The following is a 23,018-nucleotide window of genomic DNA, read 5'->3' as shown; positions in this document are numbered from 1 at the left end:
GTAAACGAGAATACTTTCTTTTCTTTTACGATTCTTGTCGGATTGTAAATTGGCCGGGAGTTTGTTTGTCCGCGAAGGATATTCTAAAAGACGCATCTGAAGCACTCGAGTAATCTGCTGTTTATCTCTGACATTTCAGGGATTATTTGCATTTAGTACACGTGATACGAGGCAAAGGTTAAATGCAGGGAAAGCTGGCAAGATTGTACTCCTTGTCATCTGAATTATGTATCGTCATACCAATACCATAAGGTTGAAAGAATTATAACACTAAACTTGCTAGTTCTGTGATATGTAAGTAGGTACTTAAGAGGAAATTGTTTTTACAAATTAAAGTCTTATTGGGCTAAATGAAGCCCATCTTACATTTTCATAGATGGAAAAGTGGCATAAGGCTGTGGAAGGTATCGTACTAATCTTGCAAACATTGTGAAGTGTGAGCAGCGAGTTAGGATTAAATTGCTCTTACAACCTACACTCTGTACAGGCTATTGCAAGCTATTTTGCGCTTTGAATAAGGCAAAGTGACATTCACACACACAAAATAACAGAGTTTAAGCTTTAACACTGCATGATAAACAGTCGGGTGCAAATGTAATGCAATTTGATGTAACAAAATCAATAGACGCAAAATTTTGCTCTTACTACGTTCCAAATTTGCTGAAATTCAATCTTTGCTGTACAGTTTCTCATTGTTTATCGTATTTTACCCTTCAATCATTTTCGAAGTACCGTTCTGACGCTCCTGTCATACCCTTGCCGGCAAGTACCACTTACAAGGGCTAATAGCGCCCGGAACATGACCTCTTAAGTGTAAGTGAGTCCCACATTACGTATGCTGTGTGTCGAGCCAGGTACGGGACGCACAAAAGAAAGGATTTTTATGATTAGGCGCCACGCCAATCACCCGCCCGTCTCCCGGGTGTTGAGAAGATCAGGAGAAAGTCTGAGGGGGGGGATGGAAGGTGGTGGTGTTGTTGGAGGGCCTCCTGCTCCTGCTGGTGCGGGTTCCAAGCGGGCGTCCTGATGCGAGGTGTTCAGTAAATAACCTCAAACGTCAGTCACTCGCTTGGGTTTTTTTTTTTTGTTTTGTTTTTTTAAGTTACTCTCATAGCAAGCAATGTTCCAAATTATCATGATTTGCTGGGAGTGAATGTTCTGACGTCCTTAAGCAGATTAGTGAGAGATAAGAACAAAAAAAAAGAAAAAAAGAGAATTGGAAAGGAGATAAGTATGGCTATTATTATCATTACCCTGGTGGGCTGATATCACATCATGACTTGTCTAATTCTTTAGAACGGCGAAGAGGAACAATAGAAAAGATATTCTGGGATGTTGCCCTCTGGCTGGAACGCGTTGATCGATAAAATACAATGAAGTATATTTTTTGGAGATAATTAGCCTCCCAACTCTCTCTCTCTCTCTCTCTCTCTCTCTCTCTCTCTCTCTCTCTCTCTCTCTCTCTCTCTCTCTCTCTCTCTCTCTCTCTCTCTGTTTTCGGTCGTACGTTACAGAGGAGACGTGTCTGGTATTAGATATAATCAATATAGAAATAATTTTTCGCAGTAATTATCGAATTATTTTTGTACTCGAGATATCTTACGAACTGAAGTACACCATTAGGCTTCCAAGACGTCCAGATAAATCCCGGTTTTATTCTTATTTACGTTTGTCAGTATAATGGACATTGCTTGTCCATTAGATACAGGTATTTTCCCGCCCACAGAGCCAGAGGCGAGCCTTGAGAGAATTGTCCAGCGGATCATATGCCTCCAGTGACCCTGTGAACATGACGATACCAAGCCTTGACCACGACCCTGAGAACCCTCAGACATGTTCGTCTGGCCTTTGAGCCTTAAGGGTCTCTAGGCAACTGCCGGGCCATCATTTCTAAGGGTCATACCGTCGTGCTCAAACGGTCAGGGGTCATACCACCCTGCTCATGGGGTCGAACTACTTTGCTAAAGGGTCGTATCGTTTTCCCCAAGGGCCAAATTGTCCTGCTCAGAGATCGTTGCATCGAACCAACGTGATGAAGAAGTGAATGAATCCTTTCTAGCAGCGCTTGCACCGGGTCATTCCACTCTGCAAGGCTATTATTGCCCATATAACAGGAGCAGCCGTGACTATGACAGATGATATGAGGAGACATAACATAACTCATGCTCATGTTGCACCTATTCTCATTTACACAGACTGAATGATACGATGAAAGTTATATACATCGACAACTAACATGACATACACATCCGTTTGTATTTGTATACATCTGAGCACAAAAGTAAAGCTAAGGTCATGATATTTATAAAGTTTCAGTTATGCTCTTTTGTTTTAAATGCATAAGTTATCTTTATGGCCAGATTCCGGATATTTTGGATAATCATTTGAATGAAGAATTAACTCGGAATCGCTAGCGGATCAGATACTCCATTATTGGATCTGTAATAAAAGTGATTGATCGTATTATTGGTGCTCCCCCACCAAGGTGGGAGCAGGAGGAGGGGGAGGTAAAACTCCACAGAAAGCAATAGTCTTCACACTTGCCAGCTTCCCTGATAATGACCCCAGTGCAATATTTTGCCTGTCACTCACACTCAGGAAAACCCCCAGGGTGAGATTTCAAGACCCTAACATTACAAACTGCGAAGGATGAAAATCTGAAAAATCTGTTTCTGGTAGTTTGCAGTAAAGATCTGAGATATGAAGAAAATGCTCTACTTCGCTATGGAATTAGATAGATTCTAGTTTAGCGTCTCATCTGTAAATCCACTCCAGGGGTTGTGGTTCATAGGTTTTGTTTTGTGAGCTTTAGGCCAAGGTATTGTTCTAACACCACATACATTCTTATGACGTGTATGAGTAAGGTTCATAGTTAGTTAAAGAGATGGTTATTGCCAGCACTGAGGCGAACCACATAGACAGGTTAGCTGTGTGCATGTGTGTGTGTGTGTGTGTGTGTGTGTGTGAGATTACCATTTGTGTCTTACGGAAAGACAATTTTCCACTCGTGTTATCCTTTTTCTTAACCTTGTTTTACGTACCGTATCTTTACTCCAGAACATATATCTTTAATGAAATTGTGGCTGACTCTGCTCACAATAGATGTCAATGATTCGAAGAAGATCTGAAAGAAAATAAGATTCATGAGAAGAGAAATCTTTCATGTCCCAAGTGCGACGAGCACAAGCGGTCAAAACACGATTAAAGAGATGAAGTCTTTGTAAAAGAACAGACATAGGACTTTATCCCGGACTAGATGACTTCTTCTATATAGTCAGCACAGCTGGAGGCATTTACACCAAAGACGTAACAGTGGTCCAAAGGAAAGTTCAGGATAAGATCTGCGCAAGGAAGACCACTTGGCCTTCCCAGAGAGTCATGGATGCCATTTCGAGGGAGGGAATATACGTGTGCATACATACGTGCGAATATTTTCGTTTGGTTATGCTTGCGTTTCCTCTTTCTTTGTCGGAGTATCTGGATATAGGTATGTGATTATATACTCGTATTTATGTAGACACCTATGCGTTTAAGTGTCTGCATATCGGTGCTTGTGAATCTATATTTCATGGTAAATACCGACTTATCTACAGCATGTTCGTAAACCTGTTAGCTGCAGAAGTAAAGAAAACGAAAAAAAAGAAAAAAGTATTCTTCGCAAATATATTCATGAGACTTTGCATGTTGATAACAGATCCATTCTGCTGGTATGGAGGTCGCCATATAAGCATGCGGCTGAGAGGTGGAATGAGCCGGCAAATCTATGAAACATTTATTGGTTGTGAAATTCGTTTTAGTGTCTGTGACTATGTGAGAAACGTTGAGCATTATGATCTGTAATAATTGTTTCATGGAGTACATTTCTATGCGAATTCCGTTTAACGTCTCGTAACTAATATCCCCATTTTTTCTTTTTACAGTCTTCACTTTATATATATATATATATATATATATATATATATATATATATATATATATGTGTGTGTGTGTGTGTGTGTGTGTGTGTGTGTGTGTGTGTCTGTGCTTCACATATACAAAAAATGAGACCTTTTTCGTAGCATTTCATGTAGAATAGAAACAAAATCCCACATATGATATGAACTTCCTCATAATGACAAGACAGTTACTCCCATCCAATATCCTGTACTTTATAGCCATATTCTATTATCATTGGCATTTACGCATGGTTTGTTTATTCTCTCCCCCCTCCCCTATCTAGACGGCGAGATAAGAGTTTGCGTCGCTGGTTCTCCTGGGAACACAAAATGTATCTAATGATGTAAGGTATTTTTAGCTTTTACTGTAGCGAAAGATTCAGTGCTCCCCTGTGCCCAAGACCTACCATTTCCTCCCACAATGCAAATACAAAAAACAACGTGAAAATTCAACATGAACTGTTTAAGTTGATGCCGGCGCGATGTATTAACTTTTATGACTTTCTGATGTGTTAAGTTATTACCTACCATAAAAGAGCGTCTTGCCCCTCCCTGGAAAAGTAAATGGCTAAAGGAATGACTAAAATCCGACCACGTTAACACCCCCATCAGCGTATAGTCCCAGGAGGTCCCTCATTTCATCGCCACGTTATATGTGACTCAATAAACCAACAGTTTATGAGAAAGAGGAGAGGGGGTCGGTTTATTGTATCTCGCATGAAGAATTGACGGGGAAAAAATCGCTGGATTACATTTCTCTTTCCACCACAACCCCGAAAAAAAAAATTTTTGCCGTTCTTTTTTTAAGCCGTTCTTTTAGGGCATCAGAGGCAAGGGTACTTCAAGGCAGCATTAGGAGCACCTTAACTCTCCGCCGCATCCACGTTTTGCATTTTACGACGAACTTTAACGATGACAACTCAAGATTTATGACACGAGAAAACAGAGGCTTAAGGTCCGGCCGCTGAGACTACGCCTGAGGGGTATAGACCAGGCGAAGGAGGAAGAAGCTACCGACGTTTAATGTGGCGTTGCCTCGCATAACACCACAAGAAAGTACGACGGGCAGATCTAGAGGTGGAGGTGAGCGATCACATACTTTCAGGGTCATTCTAGAGACACGTAGGGGAGGAGGGGTCCGTTAGGGAAGGGTATGGTTTCTCCTGTTGGTGGAATGACCCCAGGGAGAAGGAGACTTTTACCAAGGGCGGCGAAACCAAGGGCTGGGCCATGTTCACGGACCCCGAGCGGCTTAAAAGCTCGGCAAGGAAAGCCTTTCAACACCTGGCGATTGTGAGTGTGTCATGCTTCACCGTAGGGGGAGTGGTGGGCGGTGATATATACGCAAAAGGCGAGAATGGAAGAAGGGTTGTGGTAACTAAAGAACACAGCTCGTGTTGTTTATACTGAGCCGTGACAGTAAGGTGTGACTCTGGATCAAATGCTGTGAGATAGTATTTGCTTTGTTTCCATAACGATTTACTTTTCTTTGTAATAGAGATTCTAGATATTATACGTAATGTATATAAGTATATACAGCATATAGTATATAGTACATGTGTGTGTGTGTGTGTGTGTGTGTGTGTGTGTGTGTATGTATGTATGGGATTCCTATTCATAAGTTACTGGGAGATGTTTACACTAGTGTTGCCCCGTCTCTTAACTTTGTATACATGTACCATGCCTCAACTCCTATGTATGCATACACACACACTCACATACCCTATCCTGCACATGTGTGTGGATGTATGTGAGTGTATTCGTCTGTGTAGGAAGCATGAACAATGGAAGGTTTCCTGCAACCAGGAGTTTCTGGGATTCGACTTGCAAGACTCGATATCAGACATCTGAATCTTTTGCTTCGAAAGCTCATCGCCAACACACCAGATGGAATGAAACCTTACAGAGCGATGAACAGGAGGAACGAATGAACGGTTGAAACAGTACTGATGATATAGATAAAGCAAATTATAAGTGTTAGAAGCCACAATTCGATAAATGAAAGTCTATAAATTCGACCGAGATGTTTCGGTCAGTGGTTTGCCTCGAGAATATAACTAAAGAAATATTTAGAGAGGAAAAAAAAATAAGAGACATTTTGAATTGAATTAATTCTGAACGCATACGAAAAACGAGTAAAGTAACAGAATGGGGTTGTAGCATATTCGAAATATACATGATATATCTGTAGCATACTCCAAATATGCAAGATATATCTGTAGCAATCTTGGTGGCAAGCACAGAAGTGTTCTATATTTTCCTTTTTTTTTTCCATGCCTGTGAACTTTAGTGCATTGAGCAACTGAGTGACTTACTGTTCATCATCAACAAGTTTCTGAATTCGTTTTGCTAAATACACAGAGAAATTGGATTCTCGAACTGGAGTGGTAGTATTGCTTACGGTGAAACATTTTCACAAGGACCTAGGAACGTTTGGAACCCAGTCCTTTGGAAGATATCTTGTGAAACATGATAACAAGAAATCAAAATCACAACAGGAAAAATGTATTTCACGTTTCAGAACTTTAAGAGATAATCGTATAGGACTTTTTCAATTTCCGAGGTAGATTTTGAGTTTTGAAAAGCTAAGTACCGGTAATGTCTTTCTTTTTCCTCTCTCTCTCTCTCTCTCTCTCTCTCTCTCTCTCTCTCTCTCTCTCTCTCTCTCTCTCTCTCTCTCTCTCTCTCTCTCTCTCTCTCTCTCTCTCTCTCTCTCTCTCTCTCTTTATACTTCTCTTGGAGGTATAAGTCAGTTCCCTGAGACCTGCACGGGCCAATGCTGATGATTCCAGCCAAGCACGGATCGATAAAGAGCAGCAGATGTTAAGCAAGAAGAAAAATTAGCTAGCACAGTGTCGGTTCTCGTATGTATATGTGAGTGTATGTGTGTGTGTGTGTGTGTGTGTGTGTGTGTGTGTGTGTGTGTGTGTGTGTGTGTGTGTGTGTGTGTGTGTGTGTGTGTGCGTGTGTGTGTGAGTGTGATACTAGAGCTGTGTTTCCAAGAACCATGTTCTTCTACCTCGTCATAGAGAATGGGTAGCCAACTGGGTCTAGAAAGGTGTTCAGTCGTCTACGCGAACTGACAGTGATAAGCAACACTTTCTCTCCCAAGTTTAATACATGTAGGATGAGTGTGACTCAAGCTCCGCTTTTTAAAGAGTATTACAGATTCCATGAAACTGATGGTGTTTAGGATCTGAAGAGACATATGTCGTCACCCTCTTCTGTTACGTTAGACAAACACTTCTACGACTATGTACTTGTCACTTCGAGGGCGTGAGAGAGTTAACAGTGGCTCCAGGCTCATCTGCTGTGTCATCTACGGTGAAAGATATCTCTTTTCTATGGACAGAGATGTACTCTGTTTGGACAGTGTATGCAAGGGATGTCGATATTTGTTGGGTGGTTTTAGTGGACACAGGAGAGCAGAAAGAAAGGTGATAAAGAAGACATTTTAAAGATGATGAAAGTGGTGATGTAAATAGACGAAAAACAGAAGAGAAAAATGTTGTTGATGGGAGTGAGTGAGGCTGTGAATATGAAAAATGACAACACTAGAAAAGATGTGGAAAATGTGGATGATGATCTGAGAAGTATTTGTGCCTTAGATAGTTGGATGAAGGTAGCTGTTGTTCATCTGTGTAGGGGCAAAGGAAGTAAAAAGTGACAGCATTTAACTACAGAGGAATAAATGTATTAGATCACATAGTTATGGATGGTAACTGTGTGGAAAAAAGGCATCGCAGACCTTTCTTTAAGTGAGAATCAAAGAGACTTTAGGATATATGAGTCTTGTGTACATGGAAGCATTATTGGTCTTTTTCTCTGGTGAGAATTTAGGATATGAGGAGGAGGAGAAGGACGTGTGTAAAAAGCAGTTCTAAACATCTTTTCAGTAAGATTTATGAGTGTAGGAAGACGAGAAGAAGGAGGAGAGGACATGTAAACAACCATTAGTGAACTTCTCTATTTTTCTCTTAAGCAACGAACTTAGAGGTCTTAGGGAAAGTGGGAGGAGCAGGATGTGTGGACCGGGTCATTTTCACTGAGGCAGATTATACAAGACACTCTCTCGTAGGTTGGTCCTACGAGGGCTCCAGCGACCTATCTCCTCTCCCAGTTATACCCTTCACAACCACCACCACTTCCCACTGACACCTCTCCCTCCACTCCCACGGCAATGGTGAGATACAATCTGATCGTTTGAACTCTTCATCCTCCCTTTTTTTCCCCTCTCTCTCTCTCTCTCTCTCTCTCTCTCTCTCTCTCTCTCTCTCTCTCTCTCTCTCTCTCTCTCTCTCTCTCTCTCTCTCTCTCTCTCTCTCTCTCTCTCTCTCTCTCTCTCTCTCCTTCCACCCATGTACCACGCCCTGGCAGTCTCGCCCTCGTTAAGAGCACCACAATACATTATACTTAACCTGTCGTAATCCTTCCCACTGAGAGGAGACTAGAACAGAGAGTTATATCTTTCCTCTATTTCTCTCTTTCTCTCTCTACCTGTTTCTGATACAGTTGCTGTGGCAACCAGGTCTCTCTAGTTAATTTTGCATATCGGGTATCTTCCTATCATGTTTTTTTTGTATTCCCTCTTTCTATCTCATCCCAGATTGTCCCATTGTCCTCTCTCTCTCTCTCTCTCTCTCTCTCTCTCTCTCTCTCTCTCTCTCTCTCTCTCTCTCTCTCTCTCTCTCTCTCTCTCTCTCCACGGCAATCTCCTGAGCGATATATTTTTTTTTCACAAAGTTTAATTCTTAAACTTGTAATTCATTCAGCCTCCTCGTCCAGCAACAAGAAGCTATAAAAAGACAATCAAGGAAAAAAAAAAGATATATATATGTATATATGATAGAGAAGAAGCATACAGACTGAAAGGCAGATATGAAAATGGTGATAAAAGAGATAAAGAGAGAGAGAGAGAGAGATAGAGAAAGAGAGAGGGAGATAAACTCGTCTGATAATGTCGCCATGGAAATTATGATGATGGATCATTCAATAATTGTAAGCTAGATTTTTTTTTTTAATATGTGTATGTCTCTAACGCACGCAGGCCAGAGAAGTAAAAAAAAAAAAAAAAAACTTCAGCCTACTGACACAATTATCACTCGTCATGTTTCTTGCAAAGCCGTGGATACGAAAGGCATTTTGACCCAAAGGAACTTGCATCGCAGAGGCGAAACTTCGTTACGCAGGGAGGAGTATTCTGCAGTAGCTTCATCATGACAGGCCTTTATGATCCGTACCATATTTAATGATAAATGTCAAAGCTTCATTTACCTCGGGTATCCACAGATAGAACCCAGACTTCCATTATTTTTTTCCTCAACTTTTCTTCCAAGGGTGAGTTTCCAGTTGAAAAAAAAAAAAGAGCTACACACTAAGTAACTCAAGGCCATAAAATGTCATCTCAAATTAACATAGTTTTTAAATTCGCATCATAGCTGGGGCTCGTGAGCGGTCGGGTCTGACATTTATACTGATCCCATGAAGATAAGGCTTGAAGGCGATCCTTGCACTCGAAGGTCTTGCTGGGGCCTCAGGAAGGGACTTACACTGGTAACAGACTACGGCGGTCCCTGCTAACTCCCTCAATACTCCCTTCTTAACACAGGAAGGGTCAACGGCTGGAAACTATGACAAAAAATTATCTTAGAGGTGTAGTATGATGCGTGTGTCTCAGTGTCTGTGTGTATGTATATGTGGGCAGATGGGCAGAGCTCAGTGGGGTGTGTGAGTGTATGGGAGTGGGTGTTATGCATATGGGTACTGGTGAAAGCACTACTCCTTGGTGGACTTTGTGAGTAGCAGTTGGCGTGCAAGAGGACAGGTTGTAGTCTGGGTGGGTGTAGTTAGCTGACAGTTGTTGCAAGAGTCTAGTGTGTGTGCATGGAAAAGGCTGAATACATTATCTGAATGATACATATATATATACATATATATGTAAATATACATAAATATATCGAGCTTAGAGCCGGTTACTGTCACAATCGATTCTTATCATAACAGACTTCTTCCCTTCTCACCTTTACTGCATTCCCCTATAGAGACACCTGTCGCAGTTGTAGAGGAACCTTTCCTATTTTGACAGCACCTCCGCTGGTTCTCGTGAGTCCAAAAATACTGAAGAATAAAAAGAAAAAATGAGATGTAAGGAAGGTGTTTATTTCATGCATGATTCAGTGATATGTTTGTCCATTTTCCAACACACAGTATGCAACATTTTGACATGTACGTATTCACATTTGTTTTACATTTATGCTGTTAGAGGCAACTCATGACAGAGGGGATATGAGATAGATGTCTCTCATGATAAATAAATACTGATTATAGACATTTGGAAGCTCTGCTTAATAGAACCATATTGAGAACCATAACCTTATAGAAGGAGCTGATTTATCAGTGGGTGGGGAAGAACTTGTCATTCATCATCGGTAAGGAACAATACAAAATGCTTGCTGTCGTACAGATGGAAGGGGTGAGGAAGATTTATGTTCCGGGATCTACAGAGAGAGAAAGAGATGGAAAGATAGAGGGAGTGGTAGGGAGAGAGAGTGTCAGTATCTGCACTAATGATATACTGATGTTTGAATGACTGCAAGATAGTGTCTAAAAGTATATGCTTGGTAATATACCTACACAGACACAATATATATATATATATATATATATATATATATATATATATATATATATATATATATATATATATATATATATATATATATAATACAAATGAATTATATGGCTTCAACAGTTTCACATAAAAGTTCTCATCAGTCAAGCACCGTGGTGGCGAAGCATAAGATACGAGGCAACATTTATGGCAACAAGAGCTGCGGGAGGAGGGTGTGTCTCTCGCCGGAACGAACCAGTTTTTCGAGTGGTTCGCAGTCCACAGGGAGGAACAAAACAGGAAGCGCAGGCGTCATCTGTATTCTGAAACTCACTCACGTCATCTTCCCTAAGAACGAATCGCGGTATGAATAATCATGGCGGTCGGTTAGAAGGAAAGATTCAGGAGTGGAAAATGCAAATATGGCTTTGAGGTTTTCCATCGTAATGGGTGATAATGTATTCTTCACGTAGTGCTTACGTCACAAGGGGGCGAGAAGAACCTCTGGAATTATTTCAAAAGAAAGTATGAGGAAAAACTATTCGATTCCAGTTGTTTTGGGTTAAATAAATCAGTTATTTGAATACATTTTTGACAGTGTGATAACTTACAGTGAGTAGTGTGAGTATGTTTGACACTGTACATATGAGAACACTAGGAATGCACAGAATGAAATACATTATGAGTCCTCCAAGTATACAATTTTATTCTATTTTTATTAGTGAAGGTAATATTTGTGTGAGAGAAAAATAAGGTAGTGAATTATGACGTTTGGAGATTAGGGACTTAGGTATTATGTAGACAGTTATAGGTAATGAATATTCTCAGAATATCTCTATCCATGTGTTAGTGAGATGTTTTTTGAATAATGCATTAGTCTCAAAACTGCACTTACCGAGATGCAGGTTTTTCTCTTCATGAGGAGGATGGAAAAAAAAAAAGAAGTCTTTCATTGGGATTTTAACAATGGAATGATATATGATTTTCGCTTTAAGTGGACATTTTTACACCTTCCAAATTATGTAAATGTGTCTTGCAGAGAGCGAAGGAAGCTTGCAACATGCCTGCTACGGAGCCCTTACATTATTTACGCGTTCTCTGAACATCTGAAGATAGACAGCCTAACGATACGCAACGATAGACATTGTTTCTTGAACCTATGTCATAGTGTGACGAAATGTATGTTTCTCTCTCCTGTGTTCCAAAAGTGTACTAAATAGTGCTCAAGTAGTTTGCTTACGCTCTTCATTTGTTCCATAAGTGTTGCAACTTCTGGCAACAACGATGAAGGATTCTGGTCAGATTTTGCGTTACTGGGAATGCTGGGGCTTAGTGAAGTGTCTTGCGAAATATGAGTGAAAGGTCATTGTTTGCGTAGAATGATAAATATATTTATTATATGAAACATATACTTCGTAAAGGATAGCGACTATTGTTTTGTTTCCTGTTCGAAGACGCTGTTCATGGTCGCTGTGTTCAAATCGAGTCTTTCCTTTCGGGGTAAGGAAACAAAAGCTTTATCAGATTTTTGAAGAATGACAGACCAGTTGAAAGAAGAGTTTATTCAAAGAAAAATATCGGGAAAGAAAATTAGATCGTAGGTCCTTCAGATTTTTTCTTCTCTACGCTGAGACATCTCCAGGCATGCGTAAAAAAAAACATTATGATTACAAAGGGACTTGTTGAATTAACCTCCCGCTTTCATGTATCCATAATGGGGTAACTAAGCCAAAGATGCCCCACTCCTAGACGATACCCACAGCTGTATGTGTGGGGGATCAGGCTTTCGTACGCTGCCTCAACAATGGATTTAGAAGAATAAAGAGAGACGAAACACATCACGCTAGGTACATAAACTAAAAAGATGAGTATGACTTTTTGATGTAAGAAATTTTACAGCACTCTGAGGCAGCCGGGGTCAGCGGTGAATTAAAAAAAAAAAAGATAAAGAATTACCTTTCTGAGTACACCTCCAGCATCCACAGAAGAATTTTATTAGCGAATGTCATCACGTTACTGAGGACGTCTTGGTGTTAGAGAGAAGTAGTTTCGAAGCCGCTCGTCTCGACCGATATATACAATGGTCAGTAATAAGTTATTTGCAAATTGATAACTTTATTTATAACTCTTGAATACATTAAATACAACCACAGGTCCTTCGCTGTATCTGCAATCTTACAAGATTATCTTTCCTTAAGTGGATCTGAGCAAGATGTGGAGGCATCCTCTTTTACAAGCACTGTCCAGAATGTATAACAAGAACTATATATCATACCTGACAAAAATATGATCACGACGTGTCTACTGGTAGAATTATGTTTTTTTTTAAATGGCTTCTATTAAGATAATGGTCGCGCAGCATACGAACCTTTTCTTTATGTTCCGTTCTAGTACATGAGTGTGTGTGTGAATGAGGAGGGAAGAGAAAATAAACAAAGATTTCCCGACCTTCTTATATGCCCTTTGGTGGAGCCTTGAGAGGCAAGAGAACAACAATCAACTGTTAACTAAAACACAGCAGTGGAAATGGTTTGGTCGACTCATTACCAATGTGAAGCCTCGTCCATCCCATTCTGAAGCCCTGTAAAGGATTTGAAGACAGTCGTATTGTTTCACTGGGTCGCTCGCTGAGATTGCATTTCTTCGGCACGAGTAAATTTCGGACTAGAATCGAGCACCATCAACTGTTCTCCTAACAGCTGAAGGTATGGATCGAGAACCAACAGTTTTCCACCAACAGCTGAAGCTGGATGAGGAACCAGCACATATTCCTTACCCCAGCTTAAGCAGGATCGAGAGCCTAAAGCTTTCTCTCAGAGCTGAGATAGGATTCACCTGCTTCCACCTTAGGCAGCTGGAATAATGTGGACTGTTTCTTGAACGCACCCAGAACGATCAGCAGTTCACGAAACAAAGTATAATCTCGCCAAAGAACCTATGGCTTCAGAGGAGTCCTTCCTGTCCCTTTGACTGACAGTAACACAGCTACAGGAGCCACTGTGAATGACACAAAGACCCTTCCAGAAAGGGGGACCTGCGGTAATGTTAAATCAAATAGATAAAGCAACCACTCTCAGGTACTACCCTTCTCATGACCTTGTCCAAGTAAAGCCACTTCGTCTTATCTGAATGGTTGGTGTTGCCATCGTGGCGTACTGATGCTGAGGGTGAGCTTTTTGCCTTCAGGTACATCTGATAGTACTTCGCTCAGCGGGGCTATGAAGATTGCTATCGCGGCGAACAGATCCCGTCCAACGGTGCTCCCTCCCCAACCCAGCACGAAGGAGGAGTGTCGCTTGTCAATAGACTCTACACAACCATTTCTTCGAGCGGGTCCGGACATCTTGATCATACACAGGTAGCGCTTCACGGCCCTGTTTGGCAAGCAGGAGATCTGGATAATAGCCAAGAACAACTATTCCCAGGTTAAACCGAGACAGAGCGACTACTCGACTTAATCCTCCGGTCCCTCGTCCTGGGTGTATAAATTATGGTAACGTCTGCCAATAATGAAGATAACGGCCCACTGAGGCTTCCTTGGTTCAGGATTCGAGTCGGCGGGAAAATTTCTTATGTTTTATATTTTCAGTCTTAGTTCGTTGATTTTTCTAGCAAGTGGAGTATAGATTCATAGAAATGTTTCGTATCTATTAATCAATTCATCTATTCATCTATTCATTCACCATCTATGTATTTCAAACACTTATTTATCATTTCATCTACTATATACTTTTCTTACTTTATTTTCCTTTGATCTTTTTCTCATTTACTTCATCTGATTTTTCATTTCATATTTTCTAAGTTTAGTAATTCTGTTTTTTCTTTCACTTTTACTGTCATGATGTTAAGATCCTGGGTCATGGGACTCCCCATCTACATATGTTTCTTCACAAGTCGCTGATTCTACAAGTATCTTTTTCATGAGGCTTTCTATGTACATAGTTCGTTTAAAGACTACAAGAGTTTCTCATTCATTCGTGTAGATGCTTCGCCTTCAATCAGAGAAGGATGATTTCGTCTGAACACATATAAATGTATGTTATTCTAAGGGAGTTCAGAAGGATCCAAATGATCATAGAATGAAGTGATGGATATAATGATTTATAATTTTTACATATATAAACGAAATTTTTCGTCTTTCTCTGAAGTTAATCATCATTTGCAGACGACGTAATTCATCCTAGGGTAAGATGCGGCCCTTGAGTACAATGGTACGGTCGTTAGAGATAATGACGTGACCTTTGACCCAACTCTTATCAAGAGTGAGACTCAGAGGCCACGCTATCATAACCTAGGGACGTTCAATCAACCCAGGAGGCTGCAAGGTCGCGCTTAAGGATCGAATCGTTGTGCTTAAGGATCGTACCATTGGACCCAAGGATCGTACCGTCAGGCACAAGGGTCGTACCGTTGTACCCAAGGATCGTACCGTCAGGCACAAGGATCGTACCGTTGTACCTAAGGATCGTACCGTCGGACACAAGGATCGTACCGTTGTGCTGAAAGAGTTGAGAAATTGTATCTGAGAATATGATTCGCCTTTCCACTTACTATGTGGTTTCGGAACTACGATGCAGAGTATTGTGCGACCCTGCAGCAGTCAGCATCATCACAGGTCTGAAAATATGGAAGCTGTTCCCCCTTAGAATCACGAAAGATTACGGTGCGTTACTGTGCTTCCCGTAGTTTTTGTGTGAAGACTGACCACAAGAAGATTGACCGTTATGATACCTCCCGCTACCCTTGAGCAGCGAAGCTGTAGAATTCTCCTCCTCCTTTCGTCCTTCCCTCATCCTATAATCTTGTCCTGTTTATGAGTTAGATCTACAAACACGTAGGGAGCTCTTATCTTTTTTTTTGTCATTCTTGTTCACAAGAATCTGTTTTATTTTCACCCAAGATCGCCATGACTGGGGCATTGTTTACCCTCGTCATGTCGGTCACTATAAAACAAAATGGAAGGAAAGCCACAACAACATGGCAAAAATAAGCATGAAAGAATATGGTTGGGTTCGAACCCATATTCATAACATAGTACCACCAGACACATCGCATGCATATACACGCTCAAGAATATAGGATTTTTACTCGTTCTTATGTTCTTCAACGCACCAGCAGGTCCTCAGGTATCAATTTCTCATAATTTGGGTCATCTATTGAGACATCAAAACCAAATGAGTATGCAAATAATCAGCCTAGATTCCTCATGCATATTAAGTTATCTTGTTCAATCAGCTCGACGTTCCAATAGCCTTATATATAACAAAGGCTTTCAAGCTTTGTTTATTTACACGGAGTGAGAGCCACTTAGCATTAGGTTTGAATGTCACAGCAGCAGGAGGCGAGGGTAATGTTTACCCCGGACACAGACCGTGGAAACTGCCACCCTCCAAAACGGCTGAGGAGTACCTCGGGTTCTCAGAACTGTGTTGAATAGAGAATGGACTTACTGTCTTCCTGTGTCGTCCGGCTTTCTGTGCCGGTACGTCTGAATATACTCATCTTAGGTACTCAACAAATTAGATCGCTGCATATATGTAAATATCTACATACTTGTATCTAGGAGTACTAATAGGAAAGGAGTCTTGTGTCGCCCGAAGGAGAGGGAATATATATTGTATAAATTTATACCATCAACAGTACTATCTAACATAAGCAAGTCTCACAGTACCAACATTTATGGCAAATATGAATGAGCAACAGATCAAAAAGAAACATCAATACCCTCAACAGTATTTACAGCAGTAGCAACCACAACATGGGCAACGGCAACAGTAACTTCAACAACAACAAAAGTAGCGACAACAGTTGTAGTATCCCCAGTAGCAGGAACAGTAGAAGTTATCATTACAACATGTGTAGTCATCAACGCAGTGGCAACAGTGGTAGCCAAACGGCATCATCACGCCTAATGTATCAATGTATGTTTACTATCCTCCACCCGCTGAGGTATCATCTGTCCTCCGTGTGAGCCTCTCTCTCTCTCTCTCTCTCTCTCTCTCTCTCTCTCTCTCTCTCTCTCTCTGCCAAACATCTGTCCCCGAATGAAATGTATCCTAAAGAATTACCGGCTCTTAAGCCAACATTCTTTTTTGTTCTCAGTGTTTTTTTTTTCTCTAAATGACCCTGTGACCATGATCGATGGCCTATATTCTCCTGCCCTTTTTGCGAATAGTCACTGAATGACTTCTGAGGTCCTCCTCTCGCAGGCATTCACATAGCCAGGTATGGAGCGTGCTTCCTCTTAGTGTCCTTCATCAGGTAGGGAATGTCCCAACTGTATCTGATATATGTCAACGAAGACAATCATTACACACCACGTCAACTACAATTTCTACACAACCTGTAACGTACATATTGTTTTCAAGCGCAAGCAGGATCAAGAGGGCAAAGACAACTGAAGCAGCAGCAAGCAATAGGAGGAGTCATGGTAACAACACCAAAACACATACAGTAATTGCAGGAGCGTAAATTGCTCTTTCTCTTTTGTTCCTAAGTGTCTATCCACAACATGTACTTCGTCATCGTCAACAACAACAGCAGAACAACAACAACAGCTGTAGTAACAACAGTAGCAGTACTAGTGACACAACAATGATAGCAGCAACAACATTAACAGAGGACAACAACCAGCATTGTTAAAATAGCATCTTGGTGGCCATATTAGCATAGGAAGCAACACAAAGGCAGCTACGGCAACTTCCCAGCGGTACCACCAGTCAGCAGCACAGGCCACAGTAACCATGGCAGCTGCAGCTGCTCCTCAACACTAGCAGCAGCATGACGTCAGCTGCGTCAGCTGTAAGGTCAGCAGCTAAAGACACAGATATAGTATCACAAGCACTCCAACAACAGTGGATTGACACTCACAACTACAGCAGAAGCAGCAGTCATATAAGAGCTATCAAAGCAGGTTATGAGAGCCTTGGCTTTACCCTGACACATAAGAACCCTTATAGTTATTTACCAACAACCCAGCAACAACAGTAACCTCAAATGATTTAGGGCAAGGCTTAAACAGCAATAAATACTAATCACCAACAACGTAACAAGATAATAAACACAACAGATGCACCATTACAACTACAACATCAGTGATTGCAACTTCTTACCAAGAAATTGACAATAACGACAACTACAGCCACAGTCAAAGTGAAAGGTGCAGGTGGCCGTGGGGTGGTTCGAACTCACCGCTTCCGAAGCACCGGACGTCTGAGCCGAATCGTCTTCAACATAGATGAACCAGACTTGTTCAAGGCGAGTGTCAGAGCTGGGGAAACAGAAGCGTCCTTAGGAACCAGCATGTGGGTGAGTGAATCCTCGTCCAGTCGTGCCCAGCAGCCTCTCAACACACACACACACACACACACACGTCCTCACTTTTGAATTATTGGAGATATATTCTAAAGGCAAGTAGTGATCCGTGTCTGTGCTTTTAGAGCTACATGACGTCTCATTATTTTCAAAGATTTTGTAATTCAGATATGAATGTTTGAGAAAATGTACTGCAGTAGGTGTTGTGATAATGTGTGTGGATGGAACAGTTGATTTAGTAAATAGATAATGAGATGAAGATTGAGAGTATGATAATTAAGCCATTAATGTCTTCTACTTGTGCTTTTTTTGTGTTTGTGTGTGTGTGTGTGTGTGTATGTGTGTGTGTGTGTGTGTGTGTGTGTGTATATGTGTGTGTGTGTGTGTGTGTGTGTGTGTGTGTTATGAGTGCGTTTTGGTGGTGGTTTACATTATATCTTAGTCTCATGTTATGTAAACGTGAGTTCTTTGTTGAGAATTGTCGTATAGAGGCACCAAACGAAAGAACATGATGGAAATAATTGACAAATGTTGTATTCAAATTTCCATCTCATTCAACAGGTATAGACGAGCTAATTACCTGATATATGAGCTGAAAGTATGGTGTAAATGGATGAAAAATGTAATGAGCAATGAATGAATGAAATTTTCTTTCATAAAGTCAAAAGACTTTTTCCACTAAGGCCAAGAGTTTAGTCGTGAGCCACAGTTGACCATGCACGATATGGACCACAACGGGTCGTTCTCTTCGTCGGAAGAGAGGCTGTAGATGGGGTTCTTAATGTCAGTCCAGGACACCAGGTCATCCTCCAGGACACCAGGTCATCCAAGGTTATGAATGAGGATCCCTACCGACCCTCTCCCTACTGTCTCTCCTTATCCATCGGGTCCATTATCACTTGACTGGGATTCTGGTGGGTTTTGCATATTCAAATGAATCTTTAATCCTGTGGGTAAGACGGTGTGACCCTTGGGTTAATTGCTTGGCCTTTAACCTGGCCATTAAGGGTCAGATCGAAGGACAGGAAGCCTTACTAAGGGGTCATGCCGCTGTGGTCATGGGGCTAAGCGTTTTCATCAACAAAAACGCAATACGTTTGGTAAGAAACTCGTCATCACGTCAGAAATACTGAACCATCGTTCACCGTTCATGCCAAATCGTCTCAATCCATTTCAGTACGTTTAGGAAGATCATTATCAATATATCTACTTAGCTTCCTACAGATTTCTCTTCCTTCTCTCTAGCAAGAGAAACTGTCAAAAATGATAATCTGAACCAGCCTATTATTCGGCCTAAGTTTGAAGGTGGCTGACGATCGTTGTTTCCAGCAAACACTCATTACCCTGTCTATTCACAGGGATGTTTTGAAATCTGAAGGGTTCATACAACACTCCTCGAGCCTTGAAGAAACCGAGGCGCTTTTACAGTGTCGTAAATTCTAAAATACAGTTGTGTCTTGCACATTACACCAGCGCAGCCAGACAGGAAGCACAGCACTTCTGTATTCTGTCAGCTGCTTCCACAACCCATCAGAAGATATTTGAAAAAATATCCTGTTCTCTCTCTCTCTCTCTCTCTCTTGCTAGGAGATTAGCATAATAACGAAACATGCCACCACCGCCTGCTGGACGACGAAGATTATGAGAGAAACTGGTAGAGGAAGATGTCATCTTCTTGAACTCTATTGAGGACTCACGTCAAAGTAATGAGAGGTGTCTGGGCAAAGCACCGAAGCACCAGATAACGCTTCAGAGAACCAGTATCGAGAGTTCCGAAACTGGAGAACTTTTGAAACCCAGTGAGATCTTGACTTGGTGATTACTCTTGCACATAACTGGGTCTAAATACAATGCTGGCCTTGAAGGTGACCTATAAGGGTGCTGGATGAAAGACCAATGGACACTTTTAATTTAGAATAAATACACATGAGCCTAGAATTATATAAATGATGATAGAGATGGAAAATCATTCCTGAATCACCTGAAATTCAACTGCTAAGTTGTATTATTCTGTCTGCAGAAGAAGCCATAAATTATCGAGCATTATACAGCACTGAACCTTCAAGAAAGAGGTTTACATCTGGGAAAAAAAAATAAAAGTAAAAGTGTTCATTTTCCTTTTACCTTGCGTACCATGTGACCTACAGAGAGAATGGGTTCATGACGTCATAGACAAAGCTTCGAGTCACCGAACCGCTGGATACTGAACGTAAAAAAAAATTTTCTTAATGGTTCTTCAGCTACTACTGCTGCAGCTGCTACTGCTGCAGCTGCTACTGCTGCAGCTGCTACTGCTGCAGCTGCTACTGCTGCAGCTGCTACTGCTGCAGCTGCTACTGCTGCAGCTGCTACTGCTGCAGCTGCTACTGCTGCAGCTGCTACTGCTGCAGCTGCTACTGCTGCAGCTGCTACTGCTGCAGCTGCTACTGCTGCAGCTGCTACTGCTGCAGCTGCTACTGCTGCAGCTGCTACTGCTGCAGCTGCTACTGCTGCAGCTGCTACTGCTGCAGCTGCTACTGCTGCAGCTGCTACTGCTGCAGCTGCTACTGCTGCAGCTGCTACTGCTGCAGCTGCTACTGCTGCAGCTGCTACTGCTGCAGCTGCTACTGCTGCAGCTGCTACTGCTGCAGCTGCTACTGCTGCAGCTGCTACTGCTGCAGCTGCTACTGCTGCAGCTGCTACTGCTGCAGCTGCTACTGCTGCAGCTGCTACTGCTGCAGCTGCTACTGCTGCAGCTGCTACTGCTGCAGCTGCTACTGCTGCAGCTGCTACTGCTGCAGCTGCTACTGCTGCAGCTGCTACTGCTGCAGCTGCTACTGCTGCAGCTGCTACTGCTGCAGCTGCTACTGCTGCAGCTGCTACTGCTGCAGCTGCTACTGCTGCAGCTGCTACTGCTGCAGCTGCTACTGCTGCAGCTGCTACTGCTGCAGCTGCTACTGCTGCAGCTGCTACTGCTGCAGCTGCTACTGCTGCAGCTGCTACTGCTGCAGCTGCTACTGCTGCAGCTGCTACTGCTGCAGCTGCTACTGCTGCAGCTGCTACTGCTGCAGCTGCTACTGCTGCAGCTGCTACTGCTGCAGCTGCTACTGCTGCAGCTGCTACTGCTGCAGCTGCTACTGCTGCAGCTGCTACTGCTGCAGCTGCTACTGCTGCAGCTGCTACTGCTGCAGCTGCTACTGCTGCAGCTGCTACTGCTGCAGCTGCTACTGCTGCAGCTGCTACTGCTGCAGCTGCTACTGCTGCAGCTGCTACTGCTGCAGCTGCTACTGCTGCAGCTGCTACTGCTGCAGCTGCTACTGCTGCAGCTGCTACTGCTGCAGCTGCTACTGCTGCAGCTGCTACTGCTGCAGCTGCTACTGCTGCAGCTGCTACTGCTGCAGCTGCTACTGCTGCAGCTGCTACTGCTGCAGCTGCTACTGCTGCAGCTGCTACTGCTGCAGCTGCTACTGCTGCAGCTGCTACTGCTGCAGCTGCTACTGCTGCAGCTGCTACTGCTGCAGCTGCTACTGCTGCAGCTGCTACTGCTGCAGCTGCTACTGCTGCAGCTGCTACTGCTGCAGCTGCTACTGCTGCAGCTGCTACTGCTGCAGCTGCTACTGCTGCAGCTGCTACTGCTGCAGCTGCTACTGCTGCAGCTGCTACTGCTGCAGCTGCTACTGCTGCAGCTGCTACTGCTGCAGCTGCTACTGCTGCAGCTGCTACTGCTGCAGCTGCTACTGCTGCAGCTGCTACTGCTGCAGCTGCTACTGCTGCAGCTGCTACTGCTGCAGCTGCTACTGCTGCAGCTGCTACTGCTGCAGCTGCTACTGCTGCAGCTGCTACTGCTGCAGCTGCTACTGCTGCAGCTGCTACTGCTGCAGCTGCTACTGCTGCAGCTGCTACTGCTGCAGCTGCTACTGCTGCAGCTGCTACTGCTGCAGCTGCTACTGCTGCAGCTGCTACTGCTGCAGCTGCTACTGCTGCAGCTGCTACTGCTGCAGCTGCTACTGCTGCAGCTGCTACTGCTGCAGCTGCTACTGCTGCAGCTGCTACTGCTGCAGCTGCTACTGCTGCAGCTGCTACTGCTGCAGCTGCTACTGCTGCAGCTGCTACTGCTGCAGCTGCTACTGCTGCAGCTGCTACTGCTGCAGCTGCTACTGCTGCAGCTGCTACTGCTGCAGCTGCTACTGCTGCAGCTGCTACTGCTGCAGCTGCTACTGCTGCAGCTGCTACTGCTGCAGCTGCTACTGCTGCAGCTGCTACTGCTGCAGCTGCTACTGCTGCAGCTGCTACTGCTGCAGCTGCTACTGCTGCAGCTGCTACTGCTGCAGCTGCTACTGCTGCAGCTGCTACTGCTGCAGCTGCTACTGCTGCAGCTGCTACTGCTGCAGCTGCTACTGCTGCAGCTGCTACTGCTGCAGCTGCTACTGCTGCAGCTGCTACTGCTGCAGCTGCTACTGCTGCAGCTGCTACTGCTGCAGCTGCTACTGCTGCAGCTGCTACTGCTGCAGCTGCTACTGCTGCAGCTGCTACTGCTGCAGCTGCTACTGCTGCAGCTGCTACTGCTGCAGCTGCTACTGCTGCAGCTGCTACTGCTGCAGCTGCTACTGCTGCAGCTGCTACTGCTGCAGCTGCTACTGCTGCAGCTGCTACTGCTGCAGCTGCTACTGCTGCAGCTGCTACTGCTGCAGCTGCTACTGCTGCAGCTGCTACTGCTGCAGCTGCTACTGCTGCAGCTGCTACTGCTGCAGCTGCTACTGCTGCAGCTGCTACTGCTGCAGCTGCTACTGCTGCAGCTGCTACTGCTGCAGCTGCTACTGCTGCAGCTGCTACTGCTGCAGCTGCTACTGCTGCAGCTGCTACTGCTGCAGCTGCTACTGCTGCAGCTGCTACTGCTGCAGCTGCTACTGCTGCAGCTGCTACTGCTGCAGCTGCTACTGCTGCAGCTGCTACTGCTGCAGCTGCTACTGCTGCAGCTGCTACTGCTGCAGCTGCTACTGCTGCAGCTGCTACTGCTGCAGCTGCTACTGCTGCAGCTGCTACTGCTGCAGCTGCTACTGCTGCAGCTGCTACTGCTGCAGCTGCTACTGCTGCAGCTGCTACTGCTGCAGCTGCTACTGCTGCAGCTGCTACTGCTGCAGCTGCTACTGCTGCAGCTGCTACTGCTGCAGCTGCTACTG

The sequence above is a fragment of the Panulirus ornatus genome, chromosome 69, assembly GCF_036320965.1.
Source record: "Panulirus ornatus isolate Po-2019 chromosome 69, ASM3632096v1, whole genome shotgun sequence".
Taxonomy (NCBI): Eukaryota; Metazoa; Arthropoda; class Malacostraca; order Decapoda; family Palinuridae; genus Panulirus; species Panulirus ornatus.
Note: the sequence above shows the minus strand (reverse complement) of the source record.